Source organism: Cygnus olor, chromosome 6 (genome assembly GCF_009769625.2).
Source record: "Cygnus olor isolate bCygOlo1 chromosome 6, bCygOlo1.pri.v2, whole genome shotgun sequence".
In the NCBI taxonomy this organism is placed as follows: domain Eukaryota; kingdom Metazoa; phylum Chordata; class Aves; order Anseriformes; family Anatidae; genus Cygnus; species Cygnus olor.
In genome coordinates this window covers 28710450-28735284 of record NC_049174.1, presented here as the reverse complement: position 1 = coordinate 28735284, position 24835 = coordinate 28710450, and the positions used below count along the sequence as shown (strand labels likewise).

Below are 24835 nucleotides of genomic sequence, written 5' to 3'. Positions count from 1 at the left end.
GAATCCTCATGTTTGTCAAAATTGTTCGTCTGCCCCAGCCAGCTCCAAAATATATCCAAGAGCATGAAGTGAAACTCAGTTATTCTTTAACTACTGCCTGTCCCTGTGCATTCAGGGTTCTGTCACAAATGCACTCCTATAAATATGAAATTCAGAAATTCATGTACTAAAGCACATTTTGCTAGAAACAGGCTTGCTTCCAGCTGAGAATGAGCTCATGGGAGTTTGAAGCATCCTATGCATTTCAGTGTATTCTGTCATTTGTTAATTATTTGAAGCTCAAACTTTGCTGCTACATTGGTGAGTAGACTTTTCCTAAATTACCAGCATTATCCCTTGCTTAGCCATGTCTTGGCCACAAGTCATTTCTTAACCATTTTGAAATGAGAGGATTAGAATATTGTGTGGGAGTTGACAGAAATAATGACTGTGAACAGTTGGGAGATCAGATAGAGTTCTTCAAAGTATTAAAATTCAATGTAGCAGCTGCAAATTATAACAAGGCAGTGAAGATGTTTCTAGTTTTCTTGTCCAGTCTGAAGTACCAAGAGTACTGAAAGACAAGGGAGTTTGTGCTGAGTAAGAGTATGACAAAGCATGAAGGAAATATTCATCCAATCTCTGGAATATCTTTTGAGAATTTTCAGTTGTTTTCTTAAGTCTGTCCAAAGTATTTTTAACCAAGCTAATTTTCCTTCTCAAGTGAGGGTCACAACAAATAATGAAGAAAGAGAAAGGTGGTTTGTGTGAAAGACAAAGAAGACAATTCCAACAAGGAATATCAGAGGAAAATGCAGAAAATGACACCCTTCTCCAATGCAAATGATTCAGTACAAGGCATTGAACTGCACATTGCTGGAGGATTGAAGATTCCTTGAAGGAACTATTATCACATACCCTCTCCTTTAGAAATCTACTTTTGATCTGAGGCAAGGAGGCAGGATATAGGACTACATAGACTTTTGGTTCATCGTGTGCAGCAATTTTCTGTTTCAATTGCTCTTCAACAGATTGGGTTATTTAGAAGCAGAGTGAGGAAGGGGAGAAAAACATTAATGCTGCACAATATAGTTTTTCTGAGTTGAAAAAAAGGAAAAAAAAAAAGAAAAAAAGCTCTATTTGTGCATTCACTTTTTAAAATAGCAGGTTAGGGAGTGGATTTGAAAGACAGATATTGGTTTAAGGAGAAAGCCAAGTCATTAATTTGACTCATTTAGTTACAAAAACTAAATATCTACATATTCTACGTTACACTGGGAAGAAATTTTTGCATTGAACAGAATTCTCCAACTTGTTGCTAACCCTGATGCCCAACCATGTAATCCTGAAATTGGTCTGTATACTTCTCATACCCTTGGTTCATCACAAGCTCCAATCTGCATATTTGAAATGTGAGGCAGTCTCTTCTTGCTGCATCTGCTGCATCTGCACGAAAAACTCAAGGCTTCCTTCACAGGAGCAATCTGTAGCCTTTGGCTTAGAAGGGTCACAAATGGGCATATAGCAAATGAGTGCACCAATATTACCATATTACTTTTCAAGGCCATCACAAGAGGTGCCAGGCAGAAATGAGCCCCCTAAGAAAGATTGTGTGAGTTATTGGTAAAGCTACTGCATCTGAGAAGAGCAGAGCTGTTGCAGTGCGCAGAGGAAAATTACAGTTCAATGGTCAAAATATTCAGGGAGGCAGAAAGGATAATTTGTAGGATGAGCAGGGCTCTCTGTACTCTTCTTTAAAGGATTGCATATTCCCTCCACAGGGACAGCAGGTGACATCTCACATGTGGGTCATCAGGTGGGAAGTACAACCAGAGAACAACCTTGCACTGTCTGCAACTGGGTCAGAAATTCAGGTGCTCTGATCTTTCCTCCAGCTTTCTTGTATTTCCTATGTAAAGGAAGCCACTTCATAATGCACAAATTGTTTCTGCAATGGCTTTTTAGTTTTGATATCAAACCTGAAAAGGTTTGGAAAGCTTTGAGCTGCCATTAAATAGGAGAGTGGGTTGAGAAAAGTGAAAATAGTGAGAGAAAGAGGAGAAACCACCCGTCATATGAAACCTATTCTAGTATTTTACTTTGAGTTATTTTACTTTTTTTATTTCACGATGAGAACCATAAAACTGTAAGATGGAAACTTGAACTCCCATTTGTCTCCTAGATGAATCCAGCTCTGCTACAGTGGCTGATCTAGCAGATAATTAAGTGGTTATGATAGTATTGATAGTCTCCCCAACTCTTATTTTTTGTCCTATGATCTCCCTCCCACAGTATTGGAAAGATTTGAACTTTTCTGTCTTTAAATCGAAGCATGGAGACTGCATTTCTGCTTGAAACATTAAATATACACAAGATCTAGGTGCGTTTTCAATCTTAGATGCTACTTTAGCCAATCTAGGTACTTTTCCTCTCAACATTTCATGCCACAGTTACTAAATAATATCTTAGAGTTGCCGGAGGGGTTTTATGCACAAATTGGGCAGTGAAGAAAGAGAGGAAAAATTAAGTCATTTCTCTACAGAGACAGAGGTGGGCATGCTGGAACTGTTTAGATCCTGATGCAATGGCCTTATATTCTGATATTTTGTAAGATTTGCTTCTTGAGAAATATTTGCTGCATCTGCAAAGGTGGAGTTTACATTCTCCTCTTTGCAGGGGCCAATGAAAGGTTTGTTATTCCCCAAAGGCAGCCTCTGAGGGATTGCACAGTGCTGAATTTCTGCCTCCATTTCAGTACTTTGATTTTCTTCGGGGATGTGGCTCCTGATTTCCATCTGCACAACATGGAAACTGCTCCCCAGGGTGGCAGGCAGGTTTTGCTCAGCAAGCAGGACAGTTATGAGGTGCCAAGCATGGCCCCAGGAGTTGTGCATGATGCCACGAGGCTCCTAGCAGCTGGAGAGAAATGAGACAAACAGTATGCTTTTGTTTTTAAAGGAAATATGTTGCTGTCTCTGCTGAGAAGCTGATTTTTTTTTTTTTTAAAGCCACCAGCAACTGTTGTTTGTAACCATATGCTGAACAGTCTCTGCACATTGTGTTACTCCTCCTCTCTGATGTTTCCTGGTGAAGCTGCCAGCCCTCATTGCTGGCCAGGAACTCATCCCTTGCTTTTATGACTTGTGCACTGAGAACTTCACAGATCGCAAAAAAATGGTGTACCTCCAGAATTTCATAGATGGCTGCACTGTGGTTCAAATAAATTCTTCCTTTTTCCTTTTCTCACCAACTTTTTGGTCAGAATTATAAGAAGGCAGAGAAGAGATCATAGTCCTATTACAGCAAAAGTGATGGCAGTTTAAGGTGGAGTCTTCCTTCTTCCTCCACGAAGTGAACTTTCCACTTTTTTTTTTTTTTAAATATATATATATATTCTATCTGAAGGCAAATATTCCTTCAAATATTACAGAGATTATTAAGGGTTTTGTTGTGCCCTGTTCATGCTTCTACTCCCTGTATGTATCCTTAGCTGACAGGAAACTGAGAGGTTCCCTCCCTCTACACATCGATTTGCCGTCCTCTAACTGCAACCATCCAAATGAGTAAGGAACACATTTACAGTGTCCCCCTCAAGCCAGTGTGCATGGCACTGTTCAACCCCTCCTCACAGCCCTGCTTAGTCACACTGAGTGAATACATTGGCTGTGGGGGAAATACCTGCACTGCAGAGCCCTGTTCCTGTGGACTGTAGCCATGCCTGATGCTAATAATTGCTAAAGGTGTTTCGTCCCTGTCAATCTGCCTGCAACAGCAACAACATAGAGACTGGAAATACTCTGTGGGGTCCAGAGTTCACAGCTTGTTTTTCATACCAGATGCTCCTCTAGAAGACTTTGCTGGCACAAGCTCTACAGGTTTACCAATAAATCCTACTCAATAGGTCAGAGAGAGAGAGAATCCAGGCTGAATTAAGGACTTTCAGTTTGGCTGGCAAGGACTTTGAGAAGTCATCTGATTGGTAGTGTGCTCAAAGGCTGATCAGCTTAGCTCGAGCCATGTTTAATAGATGGGGACTTTGTTTCTAAAACCTAACTGAAATTGTGGCTCCACAGCTCTCTATCCCAAAGCCTCACTGTCCTCACCACTGAGAAAAACTCTTCCAAAGCTCAGATTTACTGTTTCAACATCACTGTCCTCTGCTACCTCGCATCCCCTGGAATCTATTAACTCTGTCTCCAGAAAGTTCTTTTCTCCTGTAGGTCCTGCGTCACATCTGTTGCCTTGTAGAAAGACCTGTAGAAATGTATCACATGCCCCGAAACATCTGAAATGGCTTCAAACATCTATGTCTATATAACTGAACTGAGCCCTGAAATCATGCTTTTCACAATCGAAGCCAAAAATCTTTTGTTCTTTATGCAACATTTATTTATTTGAAGATTTTTGTGACTCCCTTCACTTCTAGTTTGACTTGGAAAACTCTCTTCTTTGAGATTTTCCACAGAGCGTATATTTTCCAGATCACCAATTGTTCTTTTGATCTCATTTGCTGTTTCTTCACTCAGTTCACTTTTTTTTTTTTTTTTTCCTTTTAAATACATTGTTCCAGACCGGCTGTTGCACACTATCCTTTGCTAGTTCACTCTAGAAAGGAAGGATTATCCAGTATTTTTGTCTTTCTTGTGACCTTTCCCTTATATATTTATCTCAAAATAAAGTTTACTTTCCTATATAACATTATCAGATTTAGTTTTGTGATCCTTCCTAACCTGCAGATCCTATTGTGACTGCTCCTAAAAAAGGCAGAATTTTTCAATGACTTTGAATTATTTTTCCCCCTCTATTCCTCCACTAATTTCAAGACCATTTTGACAGTGATCCATTCCTCCAAAGTGCTAGCAGCCCCTTCCAGCCTGATATCACTCTGCAAATTTAATAAGTAGCACAACTACTTGTTCATCCAGGTCATTAATATAGAATTGAACAGGACTGGACTGATGTTAGACCCAAAGAGCAACTTTTTCAAAGAGTTTTGCACCTCTCAATAGTTCCACTTAGATCACACCTCAGCAGCCTCCTATGCAATTATTTTATTATAATTTATATTATTTTATTATAATTCACAATATTTACTGAGAGTAAGTTGTAAATCTTCCTAAGGCTGAATTCCAGAGAAACTCTCCCAAAACGTTGTACTAATCAAACCAAAATTAAGGAAAGACAGACTATTCTTGCTAACTTACAAGACAGCGGGTAACATTTTGCATGCCTCAGAGGGATGCAAAATGATCCATACCATTCTCCAAAGTTTGTTCTGAGGAAAAGAAGTGGCTTTTGGTCTTAGTGCTTTTCCCGCATTCCCAGAATGAAGGAAGACAGTGGGTCTGGATCATGCATCACTGTCAATTTACTGGTCTCAACCTCTAAAAAAATGAGAATCTTGTGTGTTTTTAGGGCGCGCCCAGCTGCCTCAAACTACATACTGTTCTTCAGATATTGAGGGATTATTATTATTATTATTTTCTGTCCTTGAAAAGCTGCATTTTTGAGGAAAGTCTCCTAGCATGAGTACTGAATTTCTATTTTGGCCACAGTATTTCATCTCAAAGTAATGTATGGCTTTGGAAACTAAACTTTACTGCAGGTTTCCTGCTTATTTTTCCCCCTTCCTACCTGAAAACTTTACAAGAAAAATCTCTTTACGCTCAAATAAAATACTAATCAGTAATAACAATGTTTTGAGCAGCTGTTGATTGGCACCCATTTGGAAAAAAATAAAATCTATTTGTTTTGCCCAGTGGATTGTTCAGGAACTGCACTCCAAGCTCAACAAGGCTCTTTCTGCTGTTTGTTGCAGCAATCACACAAATTGAATTGAATTTGACCTTTGTTTACTTGCATGGCAGGATCCCCTGCGTCTCTGCTGTATTTCACACAGTGGGAGGTCAACGTGGACTTTTCCAAGGTCAATCTTGCTGCTGAAGACCAATGGCTCTCCTGCTGGGAGGTGTCACAAGGCATCCAGACAAGTTTGTAGCAGTGCAAACTTGTCAACTGCTGAGGAGGCTCCAGCAGTTTAAGTGCATTTGACCGGTGAAGACCCTCCCTGCCTCAAATTCATTTACTTCTTTGCAGGGGGTAACGAGGAGAGAGAGGCTGAGACAGATGGAAGTGAAAGAATCTGTGAAATTGTCAATCTTCCTATCAAAAAGGCAACAGGAGTGTAAAATATGTCCTGGAAATACATATCAGTGGACTTAACATGCAGTCTCAGATCTCAGATCAACAGTCTGCTAGGTAAATTGGGATCTGACCTGAATTAATCTCCTATGCAGAGGAAAAGGCAATGTGAGGGACCTGGGGCTTGTCTTTGCACTCTCTGGAGTCTACTGCTGGTGAACATAATGGGAGGATAAAAACATTGCAGTTCATTAGAGATCAGTTTCAAAATAGATGCAAAAATATTGCTGGTACTGGCACATTGAGAAAAGGGGATGAAGAATGAGGGACGGTGAAAATGGGCCACCCGGAAGGGCTCTCACTGGGGGACATGCACGAGTGTGGGGCAGCATGTGAGGAGCTGGCAGCCGTGGAGCTATCTGGAAGCAGCAGAGCTGCATAAGATTAGCATTATGCTAGAATCAACAATCTCTGCCTTGTGACTTATTGGTGGTAATTAATTTCACCAATCAGCCTCTTAATTAATGCAGCTATTCTGGTCATGGGCAAGTTTAGATGTCTCTGCATTGACGTCCACTGCACAGCAGACAAATTGAGCACACTGATCAGCTATGCTCTTGATTGAGTTTGTACTTATCAGAAGTGTAAGGGTAAATGGAGGCAGGGGACAATGTTGAGCTTTTCCAATGTTTCCAGCGGAAAGGCCAAGGCTTGAATGGAGGTTCTCACGTGCTGGCTCAGCTTTGTAAGAGCTCCTGTGTTCTCCAAAATGAGACTGCATGAGTATAGCAGGTTCTTCCTAAATCACAATGAGATGAGTTGGATTCTTACGTGGAGTGGCAGGAATATTTGAGATAAACACACAGAACAGTGGAGAAGTGAAAGACCTGTGTGTCTAGGGATAACTTTGCCAGAGAACGATCTAAATTCTGTGTTAAGGACATCACAATATGTTTCAATTCAGCATAGCAGTAACTAGTGGATTTTTTTTTTGCTATTATTTTTATTATTTGCTCCACTGCACTTAAATTTTTTATTTTTTTTTAATTTTTATTTTTTTGCATACTTTCATTCATTCTTTCATTTTAGGTTGTTTTATGGCCCTAGCAAAATAGTTTATCACATATTTAATTTCAAGACATCCTCTGGATGCCCAACAACCTTAAAAGCATTTAAACCTCATGTTCAAAGTTAAGTGGGTGCTTAACTGAATAGAGATAGACTTGCACGTGCACATGTTCAGCAAGAGTGTGACTGCTGTGCCAAAGCAAAACATAAAGTGAGAATAACGGTATAAATTTTTAGGTTTTGGTTCAATAAGCGTTGTTGCCCTGACTGCAAAGGAATATACCAGGAGTTGGCTTTGATCTTAGGAATTTGTTAGACATGTCCAGCCTCAGGCAGGAAGAGGTTCCCCCCTTGCTGCCCCTATGGCCAGGTCTGGCTCACCTGCCTTGCTCTGTGCAGCTCTGCACCAGCCCATGGCTCCCTGGGGCTTGAGATTCAGTGGATGATCCACTGAGTTTGGCTCATGTGCTCATGAAGTGGGGAAGGTCGCAATGTCACCCTGAGGCTGATGGTGTCATGACATTAAAGAGGGCATCCTCTTAGTCTTTTAAATCTGTTAAAAAAACAAGAAAACTTGTTAGAAAGCGATCCCTATACACCTTAGGTTTTCCACTCTCATATGGCATGATGTAGGAGGGTCCATATTTTGACAGACACATAGGAAGTTTATTTAAGGCCCAGATCTGCCTTTTTGGGAAAGGGAAGAGTTGAGTAACCCCAAATAGGCATAGCATCCTGAATTTGAAATCAAGCAGGGACTAATTGACTCCAGCTGTTATGGCTTTGCCTCAGGGCCCTGCAGTGAACTGCAACCTGGGTGGGTAAATCTGCTCCCTGGGTGAACACAGCTCTGGCACTGGAGGAGCCTTTTTCTAAAATAAAGGTCTCATTTGAAGCTTTATTCAATAAGTGGTTGAAATATGTCTGTATTTAATGATGGTGAAAATTGAAGGTTTCCATTAAAGCAGTTGTAATTTTGTTTGGTGCTGAGACAATGAACGTTGTTAAGATTCAATTTGCTCTACCTCTTTGTTCCCTCCTTTCTATAATAAATGGTTAATTACCAGTTTCAAATGCCCAGTGAAATTCTCTAGCTTACAGAAATCGCAGTGATCACCATATTGCCAGAAAGAAGTGAGACCCCCTTTTTTTACCAGATGAGAATATTTATTCTTCTACAGTAAAATGCTAAGCAATCTCCTGACTTGGACCATTAAGACCCGGCCTTTCCCCTCTTTGATGGAAGGAGTGGGATCTGGCAGAACCGTGCCCATCTGCTGGGTGCTATGAACACAAGCTCCCTGTAGTGTAGCCACATCTTCTGTGCTGGTGGCTGTGTGATAGCTTCTCCTCTGCATCCAGGGGGACCTGGCAGGATAAAGGCTCAGCACCAGACCTGCTCCGTCCCCATGAGGAGGTGGAGCTCCCTACCAAGGTTAGCATTTTGAGCCCTCATCTGAGCTGAGTCAGAGCAGGATTTTCTTTCTAGACATTCCCATTGCCAAAAGATCCTGAATCCTACAACCCAAAGTGATTCAACCCCAGCCTGATCCAGACTTGCTGGACTTTGGCCCCATGGGTGATGGGACTGAGATGTGCCCTTTTCTCTGAGTGCTGATCCCTGCCTTACAGAAGTGGGGTATTTTTGGAAGTCATTACAGAACCACCATTCATTTCTTATTGCCTGTGTTTAAAGTGTTCATTGTATCTTGAGGGAACCTTGACCTTGAAATTTTCACAGCTTGGACGAGAAGCTGAAAAGCAAGCCACCTGCACATGTTTGTTGACTAGAGTATACATTTTGGTCCCAATTAATGTGAGCATCGCAGTTAGGATTTCTTTGTTTATTTATTAATTAGGGATGCTGAAAAGGATTGGATTGGTACAACCAGGGACAGGATATCAGTGTTGTGCTCCCACTGCTGCTACATTATTCAACAAGATTTTCTGCAAACAGCAGTAGCTGATTCTTTGAGCTGAAGACATTGTAAGCACAAAAACAATAGCATCTTGCCATGTAAATGACAAGTGCATTATAAACAGACGTCGGTACCCATCTATCGTGTTTTACTATACGCCACTCCAAAACTCCAGATGCTTTAAAAATACGGATAAAGAGTGTAATGGTTTTCAAAAATGTAGAAGTCTGAGGAGACAAGAGCATAGAAAAAATACAGCACAATTTCCATTTCACAGCCTGCTCCTCAGGCTCCACATTTCCTCAAGTAAGTAATCTGAAGACTGGATTTATTACCCAAGATAACCTCAAATTTAGCAGCCTTCTCACTGCAGGACAAGGAAAGGGAAGGACTTGCCCTGGTCACCTGGAAAATCTGTGGCGGGGTCAGGGTAGACTCTGATCTGCTGAGCTCTGCCCTTTACTGCACAAAACTATTTGTGTACAAAAGGCATTTGCATCTTTTCTCTGTCCCTTCCAAGTCCTGTTAATAAAATAATTTCAATTACACCTTCTTTCTTGCAGCTGAAAAAGAAACAAAACCAGAGCAACCTCGTTCCCCTTAGAAATATTTCCCCTTCTTCCAGAAATGCTGACAAACAACATTCAGTTCTAACAGCTTTGGAAAGATACATACACAGGATGTGGGTCATTGAGCTGTGTGTGTTGGAGGCTGTGCTTGGTGTTTTTTAACAAGACAGACCACAGCTTAACAAGTGTCGGTGTTGGGAGTTGCTGGTAACAATGAACACCAGGGTTACTCACTTCCTCTCAGTCTTTTTCTCATTTCTTTCATCCCTTGAACCACCCATCTACCTATTTCTTGTTCAGCTGAGTGTTTGATATACCAGAATTTCTGTAACTGGCCCATATATAGGAAGCAAGGGATATTTCTCTTAGAGAATAAATTTGACTTGCAATTCCTTTTCATAATTAAAACCCCTAAAGAGCCCTACCGTGTAAGCAAAATGCATTTTCTCATAACTTTCTAGAGCCTCCTTGCATTACAGTCTCCATTCTGTCTCAACACCTGTCTGTAAAGTAGAATGCTTCCATGAGCATTTATTCATTACCAAAATGATAGCTGAAAAGCAAAACCAGAGGTATCATTACAATCTTGATAGCAGAGTATGGGAGCTGTCTGCAGTCTAATGGCTCCTGAAATTGATTGAGTGCAATAATGATGTTGCAGCCCCTTTCTTGAGTACCATGTTGTGGGCACTTACTGATGACTATACAAGTATTCATCAATACGCCATGACCCAGTCCTGATGAAGGATTAAAGTTTGCACAAGTGAGAAAGCGAAAGCATAAATGGAGGATTATCTGCTTAGATTTTGCTCCTAATCTTCAGAAAGTGTCTTGCATTGGACTTGCAGCCAGCCAGTAGGGAGTGAGAAAGTTATCCAACATTTTTCTTTAACCAAATATTACTATTATAAGTTATTATCTGTGCTATAACGTTGCCTAGAAACCTCTAACAATGCTGCGTCCTTAGTAAAAAATACTTTTATATTCCAAAGTCAGAAGAAGTTTTGGTCCTAAAGAGCTGCCAGCCTAAAGAGACCAGATACAAAAACATATTATGAAGGTTCTCTTTGTGGAGGAGAATTGAGGCCCAGCAGCCCAAATGTCACACATCAGATGCTGGGGCAGAGCTGAGAGCAGAACCCATTTCTTCACATTTTAGATGAATGCTGAGTGCATATTTCAATGCAGCAGGGAGGACATATTTATGCATGCTGCCACCCACCGATGCTAGATCCTAACTCCATTTGCTATTGTGGACTGGAGCTGCCTTGTTTAACCTTATTTTAGGTGTGTCACAATTTCCTCTCTCCCATATCTGCAGATGCAGTCAAGTCCTCCCAATCCTAAACAGCATGCATACTAATCTTCTTACTGCCTTTCTTTAGATACCATAGCACAGTCCTGTTTTTGCCATATGAGACAGTTTGAAAACAGCATGTAGCTACCAGAACCCCTTCCCCCTCAGGCCTGAGCCAGAGCTGATGGAACTTACAGATATTTTTATATTAATACTGATACTCTTTGGATTAAGCTATATATTGTTTCCATTTCTGTGCTCTTTGCTGTCAGTGTTACTCTGTCAAACAGGTGGAAATATAGGGTTTTGAAAAATGGATAGTTCTTAGAGAAATAAATTAATGTATGAAGCCCACGTTATCAGTTTGGAGAGTGGGAGGAAGTATTTAAAGATGTGAAGACACTGACTAACAAATCAGCCCTTCCCTCTGGGCTGGTGTCGTTGAGGTCCAGATGGTACCTGAGCAGCTCAGATGCTGGAGCCACAGACTCTCAGTTCAAACAGACCATTCATCATGGTGCAGAGTGGGGACTGGCTGCACAGAGGAGGGTGTCTATAACCTTGTTGCTACAGCTGCTTCCTGATGAAGCCTGCTATGTGCCCGCTGCTTCAGTAAAGGTTAACTCATGCTGGGGAGTTTTAATCGTCTATTATCTACCCAGAGGGAGCTAACTACCTTAAATAGACCAAGGCTAAAAGCTTCATTTTCTGGCCTTTTTTGGAGTGTTTTTGAGAGAAATTCATACGTTAGTCAAACTATGGATTAAATAATAATAACGAAAAAAAAAAACCACATCCAAAAAACTCAAAAACACACAACATAATGTCAGCAATATGTTCACTTGGGAAGGAGACCCTAGGTCATATGGATCCACCAGCAATGAATCTAAATAAAGTCAGGGAGAATATCACTGACTACTACACTTCAATTATTATTGTAGTGATTGATAATGTGGTCGGTCAGATAATGTGATGACATGTGTGGTCCAAAGGTCAGTGGCACAGCTGGTGAGATAGAAAACCACACTGTTGTGATGTGATGGGCTGATGCCTCATGGCCTCATATGCTGCTCTTGTAAATCAAGATTGATTTGGATTACAGTGCTCGGATCCTGGCCTGTTCTGCATGTGGCAGCTCTGCAGGATTTATCTGCAGTTTGTCCAACTTCAACCTTTTCAAGAAGGGTTGCTAACTTTTACTGACATGGACATTTCAGTTTGTTGGTTCGGGTAACTTCGTTTATGTTTGAGCCTTTCCCTTAGTTTTCAATGGAATTTTAATTTCAGAAAAGAAATAGAATGGATTTATCTATTTCTGTCAGTAAAATAGTAACATAAAACAGCCAGCCTTTTGTAAGGATGTGACCAGCTTTACTCACTTCAGAGGAGTAAAATGTGATTTAATAAGTGATTTGGGGAGAGGGAGGGTGTACTGAGATTGCTTGTGGTTCACTTACTGGGGTGTCATGGGCAGAGCAGGAAGAGTTGGAGGACCTGACTTGAATGCTGGATAGCCTGTAATGATGAAGGAAACAATGCGGTATATTAGAACATAACTGCTGCTAAAGACACCTTTCAGCACTGATGAACTTCTGTTTTATTCCAACAGTTAAGCACACTCACAATTACAGATTTAGTCAGTGACTGAGAAGCATAAATTTGGAGTAGTGAGCGTAAAACTTACTGGAAGAACAGGAAAGAGGTATTACTGAGAAGCATAAATTTGGAGTAGTGAGCGTAAAACTTACTGGAAGAACAGGAAAGAGGTATTACTGTTGAAAGAAAATACAGGAACTCTATTCCCTTCTATTCCCATAGGCATGGCTATCATATCCAAGTGTTACCCATGTGCTTGGGCTGCAGGAATGATTTTAGTCCTAACTGAGAAGAAAAGCAAAAGAGACTCATGGGTTTTCTTGAAACTGCTGAATGCAGTGCAGAGCAAAACACTTAGAAAAAAATGAAAGGCTGGAAACTTTTACCAAAGTAGCAATTGTAATTGGCACCTTCTTATTAATTATATCATAGTCAGCAACAGGGATATGAAGTAAGATTTATCCCAGAATTTTGATCTGTCTTGGTAAAATGTCTGGATGTGCCACCTGCATTTACACTACACAGCAAAGCCTTCTCTTTTGTTTCTCAAATTTCCCCTCCATATGTTTTGAGACCTCACATGTTTGGGGCAAGATTCTTATGGTACTAAATTATTCAGGCTGAAATCACATAAAAGTAGAAGATTAGGCAGTTTTAAAGGCAACTAGAAATCTGAATTTCATCTTTATTTATTATCAAATAGGGAACGAATTTGAAGCTGCTTTACTGCTTTGTTCTATAAATATTGACTGAAGTATTGCTGTACAAGGAACCATGTAAATTATTACTCAGCCCTCTAATGACAGAAAGGAAGAATCTTTCACTTATTTCATTGTATTGCCAGTGTCTTAGAAGTCATCCGTTCTAGGCAGAAGAGACATCTTACAGGTAATTTACTGTATTTGTGCCTTCTGTCCTGTGGGCTATAAGTGTCAGCTACTACCCTCAGTCTTCATTTCTCTTAAATTATTCCATCCTCTTTCTTTGAGATGCTCTTCAGTGTAATCATTATATCAATTTGGCTTCCTGCAGAAAGCTTGAATGGTATCACTTGCAATAAAGGCCTTGGTTGTCTCCTTTGCCTAAGGGTCTTTTCTATTCCTGGAAGTGAAAGGAGAAGCCAGGAGGAGATTTGCTGCTGCTGTATCTTGCCACAGTGAACTGAGATCTATTTGTACTCTCAAGCAGCAAAGAGGCAGCGTGATGGGGGGCGTTGGTCATCACACACATTTGCTGGACATGGAAGCGGGCTGATGGTAAAAAGACACAATTACTGAATTTGGGCTGTAGAGGATTCTCTTTCTGTCATGTTGAGTAGTACGTCTTTGCATCTATTCATACACTGGGTTCCCTGGGACTAAAAAGTCTAAAATATGACATCAACGTCAGATCAGGAAAAAAGCCTTCGCTTCCTTGGTAAGATATTGTGGATGTCCTTGTTAATGTAGTGTTCATCAATTGGGTAGTGACATCTGTTAAAAAACTGGACATAAAACCACATGCAAGCTTGTGGCAGTAGATCATCATGGACCTGTTCATTATAAGCCAAAGAAGAATATTTTGGTGGAAACAAGAAAACGATACCCACACCTGCTTAAGTGTCTGCCGCTTGCAGTGCTTAATTGCTGTATATTGTACTGACATTCAGCATTTTAGGTATTGAAAATATAAAGGTCATGAAATGATGGTCCTCCATACCCTGAAACACAGACACCTTTGGGGGAAACCTGGCAGCTGTTTGAAACAATATAGTGGCACTGAATGAGAAGAGAGGGATAAAAGTTCTCTCTCCTCAATGAAAGTCACAGGCAGGATTTTGAGCAGTTAGAAAATAGCAATGGATCTAGCTGGAATTGGTCATTCCATAGAAAAATTCAACACTTACAGGAAAAGAAGGCCCAGGCCTTCCCAATGATAATAGACATGAGACAATCTCTGTGCTATCTTCAATTAAAGCACTGAGAACCTTTGGCCCAAGAGACAAAAATCCTATTGATGGACAGATTCTCAAGTGAGTGTGTGAAACCCAGCTGAAAGGCCATGGACGTCTCCCCTCAGTGAACCTGTCAGCAGGACAGATGGAGCAAGTTCACTTTAGGTTAATAAAAAAAAAACTGACCCCTCAAGCTCTTTTCATGGATGGATGTTATTTCATGGCTGAGTGCTCAAAAACGTGCTGTGTGTTTGCCCGTAGATAAAGGTCTTTGTCTCTCAAAGCTGTGAATTCAGAAACAAAACATGTGTGATGTTTTTGACAGTCCACAGCAAAGTGGGGATGTATCCTTCCTGGCCAGGCAGAGCCAGTATTGTGCTTTTCAGTAGTTAGAAGCCTGAGGGAAAAGATGCTGTTCAAGGTAGCCATTTGGTCCCCTGGGAGCTACCGTTTTGGCAGTGCTGGCCACTGACTACTATGGGAAAGATCCTGCCCCTCAGAGTGCTGTCAGTTTTCTTCTCGTTTGAACAGGAAAGAAGCCACAATACTGCATTATACAGATCAGGCTGGGGGAACTTCTGCTCAAGGATCTCACTTTAACTCTCCTGTGCCATGTTCTTCATGTTAAAAAGAGAAGCTTATAGTCATATTGTACAGAACAGCAATATGTTCTAAGGCTGAACAAGGATAAAATGCCAGGATAAAATTCCAGGACAGATTTGCATGCCAGTGCATCGCCTATGCATAAGAGTCTAAGGTGATTGTGCATGATTGTTTCCTAATCCCATGCTTTAACAAACCTATCCTCTATTTTGCATTAGAGTCCTGGTAGTCAGAAAATATTGTTAACAAAAACCTTCTCATGAAGTCTTCACCCAGGGAGTCCTTCCCATCCTGCAAAACTGCATATAATGAAGGGATTCAGCTGGCTTAGAAGAAAGTCAGATCAAAAAGCATACAGAATGATCCCCTTCAGAAAATAGAGACCCTGGGGTCATGGTTTGGAGTGAGGAGATTCGGGCTCCTGCAGTGCAATTAACAGGCTTCTCCTCTCTTTCCTCTGCTGTGAGGAAATCAGCGAGCAAGGGAGCACAGGAGCAAAATACCTTGTATGTTCCTTCTGGATGGAGGGGTAGATGGTGAAGTGCTTCTTATTGAGAACAGACTTTGGTGGGTAGTGCATTTGGTTTAGGGAGCAGAAGAGATGCAGCTTTTAGCTAAAGGCTTGTGTTCTCTTCTGCTCTGAAGGCCAAAGGGGATTGTCCCTGCTGACAAGGGAAAAGGGGAATGTTGACTTGGCAAAGACAAGAAAAAGAGGAAAACACACACACAGAAATATCTGTGTTTATGTGTAACTTGGGCGTGAGGTATTTGCCTCCTCTGTGCTTATTTATTTATTTATTATACTTTTCTTTTGGGAATACAATGATCTAGTCTGTTCTGTTCTATTCTATTCTATTCTGCTTTGCTCTGCTGTATCTCTTTATGCCATGGTTACCCCTGGAGTTGTTCTGCTCCATCCAGCATTAAATTTATTTCATGCTCTGACAAAGCTCAGAGGCTCAATTTACAGTAGAATTACAGAGGGGTATGACACATATCCCACCCCAGCTCAGGGCACTCTTTGTCCCTCCCACTTAGCAGCTTCTCATCCTGTCCTTTCCTCCAAAGAAAGGTGCAATATCTGTGTGTTTAATTGAACTCCATGGGTGTGGATCCCTGGAGCCTGAACTCACAGTTAAAGCAGTGCTTTGTTCTCAAGAGCTGTCAGAGTGAGATCAAGCCATGATGCAGCAAGAAGGTTCATGATGGCACCTTAACAGGAGAAAACAAGGTAGCCCTAAGCTGTGTTTCAGGGAATAAAAGGTCTGAAACAACCAGGGAAAAATCTACCAAATAAGATGAAAGAGAGAAGATATTCTGCAGAACATCGCGAAGGAAAAAAAAAAAAAGGCAAAAAAAAAAAGCAAAAAAAAAAAAAAGCTGTGATGTGCTAGGCTATAAAACACAAAAATAATAATGAAAGTAGTAGGTTTGGATAATGATATTGGTCGCTCAGGCCTGTATTTGATCTTTGTTTTTGATTTCCAGTAGGGCATTGCCACAGCCCTCCAGCCATGTAACAGCCAGGACAGACCACCCTTCCCATATCATCTACTTCTGCTATGGTGTGTTTGCCTCATGCAGCCCCTGAACTAGCTGCAGCCCCTGTAGCACGTACAGAGTGCAGGTACTGGCTGAGCTTCAGAAAGGGGAGTTCTGCTTTTGACCAAAGATGAGACAGTTGATTCCTCCTGCCCCTTCCAGTGCCTGCAGGGTGGTCTCAGTGTCTCTGTTCAGCATCCCCTGGCCTTCTTTTTCCAGGGCTAGATCATGTACGAATAAGGAAGACAAACCTCTCTGTTTCTTTCCCTGCTCTCTATGTTTCATTTATTGCATATTCCAAATTCATTTTTTGTTCCCATAATTGCCATGGGATTTCAATGCTCCTGTCATTAGCTGAGCTGGCACCTGCCCAGATCTGACACTTTGAAATTCGCTCTCTGCTGTGATTGTGCAGTGCAATTTTAAGAGACATTGTGCTTGTTCATGGTATCTCTTCAAGGGTGGTGTCACATCTCACAGACATTGCCAAAAGGAAGCCTTTAACACAACAGCCAGCCTCTTTGGCTGAAGACCTAAACTCTGGTCATTCTTTTCATGGCATCCTCTGAATCCAGCCCACCAGCTCTCTCAAACACATCTGAGGTTGCTCGCTGGCCACCTATATCTAGGGCTTGTAGCACTGCTCCAAAAACTTCCTCCAGTGGGAAGCATATCTCAGCAAATAACAAATACCTCATCTTTTCTCATGCTGCCCTGTGTTGTCTTTTATATTAATTTAGCTCTCCTCAGCCATTTTGCCTGTTATTCATTTAACAGCCTGCAAAGGAGAGCATTTAAACAACTTTTCTCTGAGCAAGTAAGGAAGTGAGAGCAGAACCAGGAGCAGCCTGCAAAGTCAAAAAATTGATTAATTTCAGCCAACTTTAATTAAAAAGTATTCCCTCTTTAGTTCATTATGTGTTTTATGAGAAGTGGATGTGGTTATCTGAAATCAAGCAAGGGATGGTGTTTCTGTCATCTCATCAATACAGGGTATATCAGGTCTGGAAAGCTTGACAACATTAGTAAATAATTGGATACAGAAGCACACCCAAACCAGACACTAATGGGAAACACATTTAAATTAATATGTGAATTTACTCCAGTGTATCATGTATCATGATATACCATCTTTTGTATTACATGCTATCTCTCTTCCTGTTGATTGCATTTTAGTTTTATTGTAGTGCTCTGTGCGGAAAAGAGAATTATTCTGAAGTAAGGTATGGCAGTTGTTTGAAAGGTCTGAAACAGACATGCGCTCAGATGTATTATTTTCAAAGCACTAAAGCATTCAGCTTGTGACCTCTAAAAGAAATCTCTCTCTCCCTCTGCCTCCTCTCTCTCTTTCTCTTTTCCTTCTCTCTCTCTTTTTTATTTTTATTTTATTTTATTTATTTTTTTTAAAGCTGAAGAAGTGCTGAGTCTTCTATTCCTTTGGTGATCAGGAGTTTTTAAAATGACTCACATTGTTGCTCAGATACCAGGTACTCTATATCAACAGTATTTGCTGAAAGTTTGACCGTGTTGAGGAGAGGATAATAATATATCTGCTCTCCTTCTTTAGCAAATGTATCTGTACCAGCTGATGCTGTAAGTAACTTGTTTATGAGACTAAATCCTCAGTCTCTCTGCTGAAGTTGCATCTGTCCTTGCACAGCTCTAATATTCCCATTGCAAAGGCCTGCAGGAACCTGTCTCAAAGATAAGGATCCTGTATGCTTATAGATGTGCAACAAAAGACAAAAAAAACTTTTTTGAACCTGTAAGTTTTCAATCTGTTTGGCAAAGTGGATGCAACAGGTGGATGACAGACATAAAACAGGACAGGATGGAAGGGGGCAGCAAACAAAATGTGATCACCAGGGGAGCAGGAGTCATATGGATCACTGCCTGTTTATTGTCCCCAGATTCTCTAAATATGTCTTTCTGGAACATACATAGAAAACTACAAATCTCTGCTTTTATAGCTTTGAATCTTAGCTGCGAATTGAATAATTTACAGTGCTGAACAGTGAAATGGTACAAAGCGCTTTTAGCACGAAGGTAAATGCAAGTCTCGTATGAGATAGATGCTTTGCAAAGGAAGGGTGGTAGGTAAGTCAAGATATGTAAGCCAGAGACAGAATAACCTCAACAGTGATGTGCTTAAGCTTCACTGAATAAACAACAGAATGATTTAATATCCTTCCCCATAAGCTTTACAAATATTGCTGCACTGTCTGAATGTATTTCATGCTAGTAAGCTAACAGGGTGTCAGGAATGGAAGCAAGAGCTCCATGACTCCCTCCTGCTGTGCTCCCCAGCTAAATGCAGGGACAGTAAATTTCATGGCACCTTTAATCTTTGTCTCAAATGTAAATAACATGTCATGGGCTTTACAAAAAATAAAAGGTAAAGCCCTTGACTTCTTGCAGTTTTAATTTCAGTGCTGATGCCTGCTGATGAATCAAATCCACAGTTCCCAATTTTAATCATTTAACTGGTTCAATAACTGTCTTAGCCTTTGCTTTTATAGTTAAATCAATTTTTAGGACAGAAAATAAGTTTGTCAGTGAATCATACTCATGGTGGCGTACCCCTTTTTAGAGCCAGTTGCCAAAACTACTTTGAAATTTTGTAGAAATCCAAAGGGCAGGCACTACCAACCAGAACCAGTGAGAGGTTGATATGTTGCCATTGTGGTACCACAGAAAAGACCACAATAGACAAGTCATATCTCTCTTGTTTACAATGAGTGGTTCATATCAGTATCTTTGTACATAAAGCACAAATGTATGAAGTAATTTCAGACTATACTCATACAAAGTTAAAATGCTTAGAGATTCCTTAGACCCAGGCTGGAAATCCTTTCCCAGGAGCAATGTCCGTAGTTTTGGGTTCCATAAAAGGACCCCAGCACTGGACAATGCACCTGTGTCTTGGGCAACACCGTGATGGCCATGAAGTTACGCTGGGATCTGCTTCATAAGAAACTGGCATGTACTTTACTGATTTCCCCTTCCTATACTGTGGACTTTGTGGACTTTGGCCTTTTCCTAAAAGTCTGAAGTCTGTCATGAGATACCAGGGAGTGTTTCATCAAGAGATGCCTGAAAAACATGATCTGTGGACTAAATTTTTTTTTTGCAGAGGATTGGATTTGATGACCTAACTTATAGGGACAAACTGAACTAGAATCAGAATACAAAGATTTGGCCCTGTACCTTCTAAAATAAGATAAATCAGTCATTTCATGCCTGAAGGAGGTCAAGAAAACAAAATAAGATTTAAAAGTGCTCATTTTGGTTGTTGTTTTTGCTGCCAGCTATTTAAAGGTTTTGTACCTTTTTTTTTTTTTTTTCAGTTGCAAAATAAAAAGTTTCCTTTTAAAACTTCAACTTCCCCTGGAAATCTTTCTGATATTCCTTTCTTTTGGGAGAAAGAGATTGAAATAATTTTAATCATTTATTTATTTCCTTCTGAACTAAATGCAATATAGAGATTTATCTCGAAGGTTGTCTGTCCTGGTCTCTCCAAATTTTTGCAGACTAGCAAAAAACAACAACAACAAACAAACAAACAAAAAAGATAACCAACTTTGTGACTTCGTCATGCTGGCAAAGTTTTAAAAAGTTATACAGTGGTGAAAGGAAAAAAAAATCCATAGAAAAGAACAGTAGAATGAAAACACAAGACAGTCTCAACATTCACCTTGCCAAACAAGTGACTTTGAAAATCAAGATGTAGCTTTTCCAGGACTAAGGAGAAAAATTGAATTCTACCACTGGAAATTATTATTTTTTTGTGTGTGAATTCTTCTGTACATGCCAGTACATACAAGAATGATGTCAGAATTTGGGTCATAATGCTTTTCCTACTGGAACAACCTTTTCTGAAGTGAGTCCTGCAGTGGCTTCAGTGGCATTCTCCAGCCCCATGTTATATCCACACTTTGAAACAGACCACTGTAACAAACATACACATTCCCAGAAAAATCCCCAAGAGTTATATATACACATTAAACATTTGAGCAGCATTATTTGCTTTTAAATGAAGATGGATTTTAACTTGCTGTTTCCAATTAGAATAATAATAAACATTTCCCCTAATGATAAAACAGGCAATAGTGTTAAAATGGAAATGCAAAAACTTTTTCTGTTGGCACAGTATAAGTTACAGTATCATTAAATATATAATCAGCCATTTATTGCCTGTGTTATTTTTGAGGCATTTAAATGAAAAGTTGATTTGTCTCTTATTAGACCTCAATAAATGTTCCTTTAATAGTCATAGGGTGTTTTAATGCTTTACAGAATCATTGTCATTAAATTGAATACAAGGCATTGGACTTAAATAAAAGAGAAATGATAAAACTCAATTAATCAGGATAATAAAAACTTTTCTTCGTGTTGTCTGAATTGTGCTGAAATGGATCTGTCTTTTATGCTGCCTTACAGAGGCCAAAGTAGCGTAATCACTTTAGGACTTGATTATGCCTTCATGAGTCAACTGTGAGACTGTGGCCGTAAAAAGACGTACTTCTCCAGAGAAACTTGAGGAAGGAGTTTGCTGCTGCATTGGTGGACTTTCCCCTGAAACCATGGCCAGGTAAGAAAAACATAATCTGACTTCTGCATTATGGCAGTCTTTCTCCTGTATGAGGAGCAGGCAGAGAATGAAGAAGGCTTGAGTACAAAACCTTGTCCTTCCCTATTGATTTTCTGTACCTCTTATGGTTTACTTCTGCACCCACTGCCAACATGGACACCAAAAAAATGTGTCTCAGACTCTTCATGAGAGGTGACAGGTCTGCCTTAAAATGTACGGATCTTGGAAAAGTCTTGGAAAACATCACTTGCAAGCAGTGGGAGGTAAAATTGCAGAGAAGATGCAGCTTAGGGGTTTGGGTGCTGTTAAAGCTGTCTGAGCAGGAACAGTTCAAAAGCAGTAAGACAGTTTCTCCTCTGTTATAACATTAAGAGAAGTATTTAAAGGAGGTCAAGAAAAAATGGACAAGATTCAAAAAACACATAAAAAAATAAACAGGATCTGTAAAAACATGTCCTATGGTAGGACCTAAAGAAGCTCAATCTTCTTAGTCTATCGTATGCAGTGACTGTAATATTTTGGGCAGTCTAACTTTTAACATAAAAAGGCTGAATAAAATTCCAATATCATTTCTGTAAGCCAATACAGAGGATTGCTATTTTTAAAAATAATTGTCTCTGTAGAAGAGGAAGGAGAGTCCTTCATCTTCCTCCCACAAGATATCTTCTCCACACGTCTACACTTCCTTGGCCATGGAGCACCTCCCCATTGCATCTGTCCTGCTGTGCCTGCCCTTCTTAGATAGGCAGATGGAGGCCCGTAGTGTGCACAGTATGCACAGTCACCTGGTTTTGACCAGGGCTATATCTGCTCTAGGCTGTGGCAGCTTCAGGGTCATATGGAACCTGTCGGTCCACTTGATCAATGTTATAATTCTGAAAAATACATTGATACTAATAGATGTGTCGTAAACATCTCAGAAGTGTTTCGTTTGAATGAGTTTCTTCAGTGTAAATTTACCACTGAATTTGTCCATATGTTTGATAAAAAATGCCAGTTCTTTTAAATGATACATTTATGGCCTGCTCAGTTCCCCAGGTAAAAGACTCGTTTGGTGGTGAAACCACAAACCATTAATGCTCGGTAGTGTCTGGGTTTGGCAGACAGTGACTCAGCTAAACAAGGATACAGAGACCTGATCCGTCTTGAAGGGAACTTATTTACATAATGAGCTTGGGTCAGGGAGATGGAGATAGTGAGCAGAATCTGTGATTGTCTGAATGCAACAGTTAAAACCTAATTGGAATTGCTGCACCACTCCAGGTACTTTGCCAGTTGCCTCAGATGGTATTGTGCATCAACAAGCCCTGCACGTATCCCACTTCTCTGAAATCACTGTGGTTTCTTTTATTAGTTCAGTTAGAAACCTCTAAACTTGAAAGTCTTCTTCTTCTTGGTAGCTAGTCAGCATTCAAATGAGCGGGAGATGAGGATGCACATGAAACCTTTGAGTTTCCACTTTCCCCTGTATTACTCAGTATTTAATTGGTTAGCAGGTATTGTTGCTTGTGGAAGCAAAAGAAAGGAAGAAGAAGAAGAAAAAAAAAAGGGCCCAGTAGCCATGGCAACAGAAAATATTTCATTTAGTCAGGGTGTGTGTATGTAAAGATGGGCACCAGGATTCTTCCTAGAATGGCTGCCAAGTTACTTACCCTGTAAATAGGGAAATAAATACAGAGGCATAAAAATCCCCGAGCAGTGACATGGCCCTTTGCTGGCTGGTTTAGCTTCAGATCAAAACTGTCTATCATGTCTAGTGATTGTTGAATTTCTTCTGACCCACTGTGTAAATATTGCTCTTACAGGTGTTGTGGTTTAGCCCGGCTGGCAGCCAAACACCACACAGCCGTTCGCTCACCCTCCCCCCTCCCTCTCCGGGATGGGGGAGAGAAACGGGAAAGTGAAGTCTGTGAGTTGAGATAAAGACAGTTTATTAAGACAGGGAAAAGAATAACAACAATAATAATAATAATAATAGTATTAATAGTAATAATGTGTACGAAATAAGTGATGCACAATGCAATTGCTCACCACTCGTTGACTGATGCCCAGCCTATCCCCGAGCAGCCGGCCCCCCCCTCCACCCCGGCTAGCCACCCCTATATATTGTTCAGCATGACGTCAGATGGTATGGAATACCCCTTTGGCCAGTTTGGGTCAGCTGTCCTGGGTCTGTCCCCTCCCAGCTTCTGCTGCATCCCTAGCCTGCTCGCTAGCAGGACAGAGAGAGGCTGAAAAGTCCTTGGCTTGGTGTAAGCACTGCTCTACAACAATTAAAACATCAGCATGTTATCAGCGCTCTTCTCATTCTAATCCAAAACATAGCACCCTGCCAGCTACTAGGAGGAAAATTAACTCTGTCCTAACTGAAACCAGGACACAGGTCTGCTTTCCCCATGTTTCATGATTGACCAAGCTTCCTGATATTGAGAGCTTCATCCCAAAGAATAGGGCAGATCTGTATATTTGTGCATGAAGTAAAATATTATAGGCAGATAACTGCTGATGTTATGCTCTAGAGGTTTTCCATACCAGCACTCTGACGTGAAGACTCATGATGGCTTGAAAAACTATCTCAGATTCAAATAAATCCAGACCATCCTGATCAACAAAGTCATCCTTTGCCTGTGCAGAAAAGATTCATTTAACAAAGCCTGGACCTGTTGTACATTTTGGAGCTCATGGCACTGTGATGCATAGCTGAGAGTATATATACAGTCACCCTGTTTAGATAGTATCAATGCTGGAGAAATTGGGGATAGGAACCTTGCAGAATCAAAAGTCAGAAGGGACTCTCAATGGTCACCGTATTCATCCTTCTGCCCCCCATGGAGGAATTTCCTATTTAAACTTTTTCTACCATTGCCTCTTCTTAAAGAAGACCTCCAATGCTGCAAACCTCAGTCCCCTGGCAATCAAGGCTCTTTGTTGTTCTTATCACTAGAATATTTCTTCTCGCATCTCGCATGATCACCTTGCTGCAATTTAATCTGGTTACTTCTTGTCCTATTCTCAATGGCCATGGAGAACAGATTATTACCTTTTTCTTTGGAGCAGCTTTTCAAATGTGTAAACCCATCTTTTCTATCTTACATGCTTTAAACCGAGGAAAACCAGTTTATTTAGTCTGTCTCCATGGGTTATTGTATGCACATAACTGATTATCATTGTTACTGTGCTGTGTGCCCCTTCACATTGTTCAACATCCTTCTTGATGTGCAGTGCTCAAAACTGGATATGTTTCTTTAGTCAGGACCTTGTCAGTATAGACTAGGACCGATGTAATATGCCAAAGACAATCCTGTTTACATCCTACTATGGCACTTTCCTTTCTAATGACTACCCAAAATTATTCACTCATGCTGGCTGTGGCTGCGGCCACCTGCTTTGTAACAAGTTTGATCTATGAGGCTAAGTGAATAAATTAATCCCCTGCACTTTATAGAAAGACCTTCAGCAACTGAAGTGCAAAACTTCACTGCAGCAGACTCTCCATTTCATGTAGTAGCTTTTTCTTTTTCTTTTTCTTTTTTTTTTTTTAAATCCCATTTGAAATAGACTACAAGGAGAACTGAGGAACAAGGATGGTATCAGGTG

At 40.5% G+C, this 24835-nt stretch overlaps 2 long non-coding RNA genes across 2 annotated transcripts in view; one reads left to right on the top strand and one right to left on the bottom strand.

Annotated features, from left to right (window-relative positions):
- The window catches only part of LOC121072482, a 96802-nt gene that overhangs the window by 56634 nt on the left and 15333 nt on the right, over positions 1-24835 (top strand). The gene's annotated exons all lie outside the window — the stretch shown is intronic.
- The window catches only part of LOC121072483, a 36524-nt gene continuing 18861 nt past the window's right edge, over positions 7173-24835 (bottom strand). Inside the window, exons 2-3 of the long non-coding RNA XR_005821255.1 lie at positions 12431-12488; positions 7173-7741 (exon numbers count right to left, since the gene is read on the bottom strand). This is a non-coding gene — a long non-coding RNA (uncharacterized LOC121072483). The remainder of the gene's footprint in view (positions 7742-12430; positions 12489-24835) is intronic.